Source organism: Gymnodraco acuticeps, unplaced genomic scaffold, assembly GCF_902827175.1.
Source record: "Gymnodraco acuticeps unplaced genomic scaffold, fGymAcu1.1, whole genome shotgun sequence".
Classification (NCBI taxonomy): Eukaryota; Metazoa; Chordata; class Actinopteri; order Perciformes; family Bathydraconidae; genus Gymnodraco; species Gymnodraco acuticeps.
In genome coordinates this window covers 307,981-320,159 of record NW_022991031.1, presented here as the reverse complement: position 1 = coordinate 320,159, position 12,179 = coordinate 307,981, and positions in this window count along the sequence as shown.

Sequence of the window (12,179 nt, the reverse complement as noted above, 5' to 3'; positions counted from 1 at the left end):
TGCTTGGCGTCACAGGATCTGGATCTGTGAGGTCTGATGACACATAGCCTAAGGGTTTGGCATTTAAGATACCTTCCACCTCAACTAACAAGGTAAGGAGGACTTCTCCCTGGAGAGACTGAGTGCCGATCACCACTTGTAGAGCCTTCTTGACTGATAGTATCTCGCGCTCCCAGGCACCACCAAAGTGGGGAGATGCTGGAGGGTTAAAGCGAAACTTGATCTGTTTCTTGGCAAGTTCCTCTTGCAGTTGGGGCATCATTCCAGCAAACGCCTCCTCAAGCTCCCTAGCTGCTCCCCGGAAGTTTGTCCCCTGATCTGAGAGAATCTCGAAGGGGGTGCCTCGCCGAGCGATGAATCGCCTCAAGGCCAAGAGGAAAGCATCTGCATCGATGCTATTAAGTAGATCTAGGTGGACACAGTGAGTGGTGAGGCCTTTAAAGATGACTCCCCATCGTTTTCCACTGCGCCGCCCTACCTTGACAGTATATAGCCCAAAACAGTCGACCCCAGTAGGGAAGAATGGAGGCTTGAGGAGCCGCAGACGGGCAGAAGGCAAGTCGGACATAATCCGTATCACTGGCTTCCCTTTCCACTTCCTGCATCCAGTGCAAGTCCTCTGATGATGCTTGCAGTACTGGCGCCTAGTCTCAGCAAAGACCCTGTCGGGCCCTGGATGGAGCAAGCGCTCGACCATGTACTTAATGAGTTTCGTGACTGCATGGCTGGGATCGAGAACGATGGGGTGAATTTCCATATCACAGGAAGTCTCCATGCGGCGAAATCTTCCACCGACGCGGATCAGACCCATTGCAGGATCAATCTCTGGTGAAAGCATACTGAGCTTACTGCCAGGTTTTACTGGTTTGCCAGCCTTGAGACACTAAGGCCCAATCCCAAACCACTCCCTCTACCCTACCCCTCCGTGATGGAGTGAACTCCGTCTGTAGCCAGACTCGCAGCTCAACGAGGCTCCCTCCTGTCAGATGGAGGGAGTAAATACAGCAGCAAGCTTTGGGACGGCCTCCCCTCTCTCCGGCAGAAACAGGAAATGCCGTAACTGTATGTAACAACGGTTTCAAATCAGCATCTCTTAGACAAAAAGTTTAAATGAATAACTCAAATAAAACTCCAAACATCTTTCATTGTGTTTCAAAGCTCTTTTAGTTTTAAACCTGATGTTTATAAGCTTCTTAGTTTTTGCAACGGTTTGTAAATATACACAACTTTATAATAAAATGCACACATTTACCTTTTTCTAGACTAAACACAGGTATGATCCTAAGTTAAAAACATATGAGGTTATCATGAGGTTGTTAACATCGCAATTTATCAGTGGATGTTTGCTGGAACTACTTGTAAACAGCGTGTTTCCTGACGGACACACACAGCGTGAGTCCGGTCAGGTAGAGACCGGTCTCAAGTCAGCACCGCTGCAGACTCGCTGTTTGAGGGCTTGATAGCCCACTCCCCCTCCACACTCGTTGCTTTGGAACAGCCCTCAATATGGCGGACCCTCCGCGTGACCGCGCAAACGGAGGGGTAGGGTGTAGGGGTAGGGTGTAGGGGGCGGTTTGGGAATGGGCCTAAATCTCCTCTTGGAAGCATTCTGCTTGGCTGCGCTGCAACGGGAGGCTTTCAGCGTCACGCAGGTCAGACTGAGGCAAGGAAGGGCCAGTTGCCGCCCCGTGAAGGAACTGCTTGGTCACACACCCTCCATCGATGAACTTTTGGATCTCTGCTTTGTAAACTTTGGCCTTAGCTGGATCTTTAATGAGTCTGCGCTCTGTGCTGCGAAGCATTGGCATAATTGTTTCAGGAGTGGCCATTAAGGGTGGAGCGTCCCTGACGTGGGGAAGAGGTGTAGCATACCTTAGTGTGTCGCCCACCTTCACCCTCTCAGTGCGGGCTTCCAGGATACTCATGGCTTCCTGGTCCAATCGGGACCGTACTACTAGCCTTTCACTCTTGAACAGGAGTACATCAAGTTGCCAGAGACGTTCAACATGTTGGTAGAGATCATCTGCTGCTGGCTTGACAGATGTGAAGTAGCATGAAGTCAACTAAGATATTAGCCAATCTGGACCCTGAAGTGCCCAGCCGAGCGCTGTATTGATGGCTGTGAGTCCACCTTTGGGGCAGACCCTGACTAGCTCCCTGGCTGTGATCAGGTGGGTGAAATCCGAGCCAATTAGCAGTAGCGGCTGAACCTTACTAAAGTTCTTCAGCGGAAGCCCCTTCAGGTGGCGATAACGCTTCTGGAGTGCTGTCACATGGTAGGACTGCTCTGATAAGGCTATCTGACCCGCTGTAAAGGCACCCGTAATGAGATGCTGCTTAGGAGGCTGTGTCAGAGAGGCCACATGGAAGTCAACAGACTCACCAGTGAGGCTGGCCACATCTTGATGGATGGTCTGCAGAAAGAGAGACTCAGCTTCACCTTTGAGTCCCAGGTGTGCACAGCGCTGGTGTGTACTGTGGTTGATATGGTGGTTGGACAGGTGCAGCCGGAACATATTGGTTTGCTGCGGATGTCGTCGTCATAAACTGATATGGGATTTGTGTTGCCGCCTGCATGCTGCCATACATGGTTGCCACAGGAGGAGGCACAGGCTGGTATGGCTGGTGAGCAGGCTGGTACCTTGTAGTTGTCAGCAGTTGTTGGCCAACGTGACCGGCTGCCTGCATCCCTTGGACGATAGGTGACGACATGACCGTGCTTCTAGCCAGAAGTGCTGTTGGCTTAGAAACAGCTCCCAACAACCGTGCAGATGTGACTGTTGGTGGTAGAGATTGAGTCAATATGCTTCTCTCCTGCTTCTGACTCGGCATGAAGGCTGGGAGGGCTTGAGACTGGAATGTCGCTGTGGTCGTGCACAGCAGTGTTGTTGTTGGCAGCTTATCCTGATGCTTGGTGGCTTGTCCCAGCTGGATGGATAACGGCTGCTGCTGTAAGGTGCGATTATCTGCTTGTGAGTCCAACCAGTGTGAGTGGGTTGAAGGTGGATGTGACGAGAGTGGGCCAGATCCGTTCTCACTGAGGCTGTATTCTGACGATTGGTGACTGTGGCAGCTCTGCTCTCATCACACACATATTCTGCAGGTCAGGCATGCTGCTAGCATAAGGTGCCATGTCCCACAAATGTGCCTTATTTGCTGCTCCTGGCAAGGAGTAAGAGGGAGGGCGTCCAATTGCAGTGTGTAGCTGGTCACTCTCAGCTGCAAACCCGGTTTGCAGGCTAAGTGACCGCAGCTGTCAGGCACTGTCATATTGGAGGGGGGTAGGATTAGGCAAGAGAGACTGTGGTAAACTGACCTTATAGCCTTGCAGGTGTGTTGGAAGCTGTCACAGTCTTCCTCCATGAGCTCCAATCGTAGCTGCTGCTGTTTCCTGTGCATCCATGGCGCTGTCGTGGGTGAAGCTCTCCGGCTCGAAGGACCAATATTGGGGAATCTTATGTGTGTTGTGATGTTTGTGCTGGAGCCGCTTCATCCAAAACACTCCGGTTAGAGAGTTGACACGGAGACAGGAAGTACAGTTGTTGGACTTTATATTAGCTTGGTTCTGATCATCAACACAGAATACATCATGTTTGATGTGGAATCACATACAGTACAGGATGTCGAATGGGTTTGATGAGGATGATGATAATGAGAATGAATGAATGTAGAGATGAATGAATGCATGGTTTATTCTTCACGAACGCATTCTCTCTGTGACGATGGTAATTATGCATGTGACCGCAATAATGTCCTGTCATGAACGCACATGTGTAAACAGCTCTAGGACCCGCAGCTGCGCTACTTTAGCTGTCCCTAAATGTGCCTGACTAAAACACGAACGATATAACGCAGATCAAGGAAAACAAGGGGCATTTACAACAATAAGCATTGATTTAGAAAACATTCACCAACTTCGAGAAACATCCACAGTGTTGACTCAGGGTTTCCCACACATAGACTTTACTTGGGCAGGCCATCCAGGTATATTAACGGCCGCCCAAGTATATTTTGCGACCCATTTAGGTTTTTGTTTTTAAAAATAAAATGTTTTATCCATCCGCGACCATGACGCCATCTGCGATCGATTAACTTGTGGACAATGATCCCTCTCTCTACGCCTCCTGTACCCAGTCCCGGACTCCCAGCTAGACATTTTTGGTTCTAAAAACATTCTGAGAATGTTACCATTCACTGTTCTAGGAATGTTTTCAGCTGGAAGTTTTATTTTGGTTCCCAGAATGTTCTTCTGAAAGGTAGGATAACGTTCTCTAAAAACATTCTTAAAATGTTTGGTGATAACCTTCTTAAGATGTTTTTGATAACATTGTTAGAACATTATGCCCTACTATTCTTAAAACGTTTTCAGCTGCAAGTTAGATTTTTTTATGTTGCCAGAATGTTATTATTTTAGAGTAGGATAACGTGCTTTATCGTTCCGATTTATCAGAAGTCTTTTTTTTTGTTATGCGACCAGCAGCTAGTACAAGTCAAGAGGCAAGAGGGGTGAGATGGGAGGAAAAGGCTCCCTGGGGGTCACAGGGGGTGAGTCACAGGTGGAGGAGCTGGAGGGGGGAGGGGTGGTAACCTCATCATCAAACCTGTTGAAAAACAGGTTTAAGTCATTGGCCTCCTGTAGATCTCCTCCCATCACCTGGTCAGTCTTGTTTCCATACCCAGTGATGGTTCTCATCATCATATTAATTGTCATATAGTAGGCTATTTTATACCTGTTTACGTTATTCTCTTATTTTTTTATAACTATAATGACCATATAAAGATGTACCTTTACCTCACTGGTTGTAGAAAAAGCTTCTTCTTTATTCGTTAGCATAGCTAGCTAACCAGATGCTAATAACAACAAAGTTATTGACTGTATGATCAGTATGACGGATGAACAGATCGCCACTGGGCTTTCAACTAAAGACACAGCCACGCAAAAACTGCGGCATGTGTACGGCTCCTTATGGGTACTGCAATTTGTGGAAGTGCCGGAGTGGCGTTCTGGTGCTCTCCATCAGAACTGCACCCCTGTCAGATGAGACATATACCACGTGATGACACGTTAGGCTCGTGTTGTGTTCAAGGACCCTGACCTTTATGGCGTTATATTTGTGCCTCTATCCTGAGCACGCAATGAAACATGTTGAGCATAGAAAATGCTATTGAGCGCGCACTTGAACATTTTTTAGCACAGAGAAATATATTTTCTCTCATAAAACTCCTGCTCCGTGCGCAAGCAGACCGCTGCACGCTCTCTCTCTCCCTCGCTCGACCTCTCCACCCTGTGCGCGCTCAGCTTTGCCTGCCTGCTCGCTTAAGTTGTCACAGCGTTACAAATGTGCCACAAAACCAACCAATCGGACAACTCGAGAAGGTACATTCTGATTGGCTGGGTTGTCTCCAATCATATCTTCTATCTGAGATGAGAGATGGATTTTCGGTTGCCATCAGGCTGTTGACGTTCTTATTACACATTGATGAAGCCATATCTAGGAGCTTATATTATTTAATAGTTATCCATTTATTTTATTGTTCTTTTTTGTTTATAGTAAATCTTCCTTTTAATTCTTATTTAAGTTGATCAAATAAGTTGTACCATGCCTCTGTTTTGTAAAGACAGCCTTTGGGCACCGGGGGAGGGGAGACCGGCTCATTATAAATATGGGAAACAGGTGGTAGTGAGGGGCGCACCCGGTAGGCTTATGGTTTTTTACCATCGGGTAAGAAGGAAGAGAAATGCTTGATGTGTTGACAATAAATTGCACTGAAACGACTTTTGCTCGGACCTTGATTTTTACCAATGCGTAAGATTCGCTGACGGGTGCCTCGGCGGCACTTTGCGTTATATTTCTTTCTTATATTTTTATGATTTTGGCCGCTATATAGTAAAAAACCCGCCTCATGAATGGATACTATTTTTTTTGGAAACCCTTTTTCTGTGGATGGCCCGCTGCAAAGAGGGAGAAAAGGATTTCCTTATTGAAACTTCCGTGAGTCGCGTGGAAAAGAGGACGGACGCCGGCCTCGAGTTGGAAATGTTTGTACGCGAGGCAGAGCGCGTGGGACTCGTGAGTAAACAAGAGGAAAAATGAATGAGTCATGCTTGTTGTGATTTAATCAATGCATACGCAAATGAAGATATGAGCCAAACGTGTCAAAGGTTATGGATGGAATGATTAAACGCTTCATCAAAGAAATAAGGACGTCTGTGCAAGCCAGCTTTACGCACGCTGCGGAGAACAGCGTGATGGATTAACGCAGACGCAATCTGATCAAAGGTATTGAATACAATTAAAAGCAACTCTCAAGTAAAAATGACTGAACCTAAAACTGCCATTGAGGCAGAGGATCTTTTCAAATCCCTCACGGCCACACGCAGAGGGAAACTTGGAGTGTGCACAAGAAAACTAAATGAAACTAAAGCCCTGCTCACTGACGATGGAAATGTTGATGATGTTGATGATTGCATGGATATGTTTAAAACTGCTATGGATGAATTCAATAAAGTGCATCATTCTCTCCAACAACTCTTATCTGAAGAGGAAAAGGACATTGATGCAACGGACTGGTATGAACCCAGAATTATGAACTTTAATTACTTTGCAAAGGAAGTTAAAGCATGGAGAAGAGAACGTATTGCACAACTACAAGTTGATCCACTTGACAGTATCTCCAATGCCTCCAAAAGGACTTCAACATCAAGGGCCTCATCTGCTGCTAAGTTAGCATCAGCAGAAAGGGCAGCTCTGGAGGCTAAGTGTGCTGCTTTAAAGCACATGCATGCACTGCGACTGGAGGAAACCATTCTCAAATCAAAGATGGAAAAGGTGGAGATGGAATCACAGATTGCAGCAGCAGATGCCAAAATGAGGGTACTTCTCAGCCCACATGAGGATGATCATCTTGGGGATGCTACGAATGCTTATTTAGATGAAGAATGTAAACTGGAAAATGTGGAGCAAACGTATACAGACACTTCTGTCTTGGAATTTATTGAAGTAGCTGCTGTACCTAAAACTCCACTACATAGAACAATTGTGGATTTCCATAAAAGATCTCGGCAAGCAAATGGTGCATCAAGCCCACAACTGGAAAATCCTGCAATCAACATTTTTACTCAGGAAAACCTCAACACACTGGCACAGAGACAAAAGGACATAGCTGATCTCATGATAATGCAACAAAATCTATCCCTGCTACCTAAGAGAGAGGTGCCTGTGTTTAATGGGGACCCACTCTCTTATCAACCTTTCATGCATGCATTCAGATACCTAATTGAAGAGAAAACTAGTAACTGCCAGGACAGGCTCTACTTTCTTGAACAGTTTACATCAGGTCAAGCCAGAGATCTGTCTTCACATGGATGCACAAAGAGGATATTCAGAGGCCATGCAACTTTTAAAGAGACACTATGGAAATGAAATGAAAATTGCAAATGCTTATCTGGATAAGGCACTCAACTGGACAGCTATCAAGCCAGATGATGGACAATCTCTTCATGCCTACTCACTATACCTAAGAGAATGCCTTAACGCCATGCAGGACTTGGAGTACATGGATGAGCTAGACGTCACATCAACGTTAAGACTAATTGTATCCAAGCTAACATATAAGCTCAGGGAAAGATGGCGCACAACAGCGTATGAAGAATTTCAAAAGAAGAACATCAGGGCTAGATTCAAACATCTGGTCGAATTCACCGAAAAGCATTCTGACATATTATTACACCCAGTGTTTGGAGAAATTAAAGACTCAAATCCCACTAAAAGAATAATCACCAACAATAGGACAACTGACCTCAGAACACCTAAAAGGAGCAGTAGCTTTGCCACGGCTGTCGCCGCAACTGAACATCATGACACCAAGCTACAGGCATTTAAGGTGCAGCAACCCACCTACATCAAAGCTGCCCCTGCAACCCTATGTAGTTTCTGTCAAGGCAGGCATGCAGTAGTGGACTGCTTAAAACTCAAATCAGAGCCTCACGACCAAAAGGTTAATTATCTAAAGACAAATGGTTACTGTTTTGGTTGCCTTAAGAAGGGTCACATGAGCAAAGACTGTACATTGAAGCTAAACTGTCTAACATGCCAAAGGAAACATCCAACACTGCTGCATATTGATGATTTAAATTCAAAACAAGTCACCCTTCAAAACAGTAGAACAGAACCAAAGCGAGCGTCCATCAACAGTGCGAAGGTATCAGCTGATCAGTCAACAGGGGCCGGTGAGGATTGTGCTCTTGCTATTGTTCCAGTGCAAATTAAAGCAGCAAAAGGAAGCAAGTATATTCAAACCTACGCCTTTCTTGACCCTGGGAGCACGGCCACATTTTGTACTGAAAACCTAATGAACCAACTGAATACTAAAGGACGAAAGACTGAAATTCTACTCCGTACAATGGGACAAAAAAGGAATGCAAAAAGCTATGAAATCACAGGTCTGGAAATAGGAAACATAGATGGAGGACAATTTATCAACTTGCCCAAAGTGTATACACAAACTAAGATTCCTGTCTCAACGGAAAACCTTCTCACACACTCCGATCTTGAAAAATGGCCTCATCTCAGTCAGATCCAAATCAAGGAAATTGATGCAGACATTGAAATGCTGATAGGGATGAATGTTCCCAAAGCCTTGGAACCCTGGGATATAATCCACAGTCAGGGTAATGGACCATATGCAGTGAAGACAATGTTTGGATGGGTGGTCAATGGGCCCCTCAAATCTCACACTGCTTTGGATACTTCTGAAACAAGGTCAGCAACCGTCAATAGAATTTCACTGGATAATCTGAGGGACCAGCTAGTCTCACAGTACAACCAGGATTTCCCTGAAAAGGAATATGAGGAAAAAAGAGAGATGTCATGTGAGGACAGGAAATTCATGGACTTGGCTGAAAGTTCAATAATCATCAAAAACGGACATTACAACTTACCTCTACCCTTCCGTGATAAGGACTTGGCCCTGCCTAACAATTACAACATGGCACTACATCGCACAGCCAACCTTGCTGGGAAATTCAAGAGGGATTCAGTTTATGCTGAAGAATATAAAGCCTTCATGGAAAAGGTACTGGACAAGGGCTATGCCGAAAAGGTTCCACAAGATCAACTTCAAAGATCAGACGGCAGGCTCTGGTACATACCGCATCATGGGGTTTACCATAAAAGAAAGAAGAAACTCAGGGTTGTATTTGACTGTTCATCTTCATTTAAAGGAAAGTCCCTTAATGCTGCACTCCTCCAAGGTCCGGACTTGACTAATCCCCTTCTAGGCGTCTTGCTTAGTTTCCGTCAGGAGAAAATTGCAATAATGGCTGACATTGAAGCAATGTACTACCAAGTACAAGTACAGGAAGACCACCGTGACTATCTCAGGTTTTTGTGGTGGCCTCAAGGAGACATCAGCAAACCACTGGAGGTCTATCGGATGAATGTGCATCTCTTTGGTGCAGTATCATCCCCAAGCATAGCCAGCTTTGCCTTGCAACAAGTGTCAAGAGACAATATCAGTAAATACAGCACGGAAGTACTGGAAACCATTCAGCGCAGCTTCTATATGGATGATTGTCTCAAATCAGTGGCTTCTACAACTCAAGCTATCAACCTTACCAAGGATCTAATGAAGGCATGTGCCGAAGGAGGATTTACTCTTACCAAATGGGTGAGTAATAGCCAAGACGTGCTTAGAACCAGCCCTGAAGTGCACAGAGCTAAACCAGTTGAGCAACTAGATCTGGACAACGAAAAAACACCTCTAGAAAGAGTTCTAGGCATCCAGTGGAATATTGTGAGAGATACTTTTACCTTCACTGCTGCCATCAAACACAGAGTTCCTACAAGAAGAACAGTTCTTTCTATTGTCAGTTCTATTTACGACCCCCTCGGTTTCCTTTCACCATTCATCCTCAAGGCGAAGCAAATCCTTAGAGGACTCTGCATTGATAAGTGTGGATGGGATGCAATTATCCCAGAACACCTTTCAAAGTCATGGCAAAGATGGATAGCAGAACTAGATCAGCTGGGCAGATTTGAAGTGAACAGGTGCATGAAGCCTGAACATGTTGGACTCATAAGGACTGCTGAGCTGCATCACTTCTGTGACGCAAGTGAAAAAGGGCATGGCACTGCAAGCTACATTAGATTCACGAACCACAAAGGAGATACTCATGTGTCATTCATTCTCGGGAAATCCAGAGTCAATCCTCTGAAGCAAATCCCCATTCCCAGACTGGAGCTCGCAGCTGCTACACTTGCTGTAAAAGTTGACAGGATGTTACAGAAGGAACTAAACATGAAACTACAGAAATCAACCTTCTGGACAGATAGTATATCAGTACTAAAATACAGCCACAACCAAACAAAAAGATTCCATACCTATGTTGCTAATAGGATAGCTGTGATTCACAACTTGTCCCAAGAAAGCCAATGGAGGCATGTAAGTTCCAAGGACAATCCAGCAGACTTTGCATCACGTGGATTGAATATTGAACCATTCTTGGAGTCCACAAGATGGTTGAATGGCCCTGACTTCCTTTCAAAGGAGGAAAGTGAATGGCCCGAAGTGCCAAAGGATCTTGGCCACATCCTCCTTAATGATCCAGAGATCAAAAAGGACATCTCTGTTAACAGCTTGAAAATAAATAACTGTGCAACCACCGACCTCATTGAACACTACTCCTCTTGGAAAAAACTACAGAGAGCAGTTGGTTGGTTGTTGAAACTCAAAAGACTGCTTCAATCCAAAAGAGCTAAAGCACCAGTGACCTGCTCCAAAACTGCAGAAAGACAACAAGGACTATCTGTGGAGGATTTGGAGGAAGCAGAGAAATCCATCATTCACTATGAACAAGAGCGCTACTTTGAATCTGAGCTGATGCTGCTAAGGAAAGGAAAATATGTTAAAGCTGACAGCCCCTTACGCAAAGTTGATCCTATTCTGGATGAAGGTATCCTACGGATTGGAGGACGCATAAGTAAATCTGCTATGCCAGTACATTTGAGAAACCTGATAATCCTTCCAAAAAACTCCCACATATCCAAACTGATTCTACGCGATATTCATCAACAGGTCGGACACTCTGGGAGGAACCACATGCTCTCCAGACTAGGCCAGAAATTCTGGTTACCCTCTGCCAACTCTTCTGCAAGGAAAATAATAAAGGCTTGTGTTTTTTGTAGACGCATGCAAGCTAGAGTTGGAGAACAAAAAATGGCTGACCTACCTGAAGATCGTGTGGCTCCAGACCTTCCACCTTTCTCTCATGTGGGAATTGACTATTTCGGACCCATCGTGGTTAAAAGAGGTCGAGGCCAGGTGAAGCGGTGGGGGGTAATATTCACCTGCCTTGTGAGTCGAGCTATTCATCTGGAGGTGGCGAGTACCCTGGATACTAACTCCTGCATCAACGCCATAAGGCGGTTTTCATGTCGAAGAGGACCAATTCTAACAATCAGAACAGATCGTGGGACCAACTTTGTAGGCGCTCAGAAAGAACTGGAGACTGCTCTAAACCAGCTTGATCACAAAAGGATCCAGGATTCCCTGCTCTCTGAGCAAGTCAGGTGGCTGTTCAATCCCCCATCAGGAGCACACTTTGGAGGAGTGTGGGAAAGACTGATCCGGCTGGTGAAAAAAGTACTCTTTTCAGTTCTTCAACATCAGGTCATGGATGATGAAATGCTACAAACTGCCTTTTGTGAAGTTGAATCTATTCTCAATGACAGACCAATCACAACTGTGTCAGCTGATCCTAATGATTTAGAACCCCTCACGCCAAACCACCTGCTGCAGCTGAAAACCAAACCACTCTTACCACCTGGACTCTTCTGCAAAGATGACCTCTACACCAGAAAGAGATGGAGACAAGTTCAATACATTGCAGACCTCTTCTGGCAGAGGTGGGCTAAAGAATATCTGCCACTCATGCAGCAAAGGCAAAAGTGGGTCAACACTAGAAGGAATCTTCAACCCAATGATATTGTGGTCATCGTCGATGAAACGGCACCAAGGAACTCGTGGCCCCTCGGCCGTGTGGTTTAAAACCCTGCCTGGACCCAAAGGTCTGGTCAGAAGTGTGTTAGTTCAGACCAAGACTAACATCCTGCAAAGGCCCATTAGTAAGCTCTGTCTACTCCTGGAAGCCAACTGAGCCAAGAGCTAGCCAATGCCTT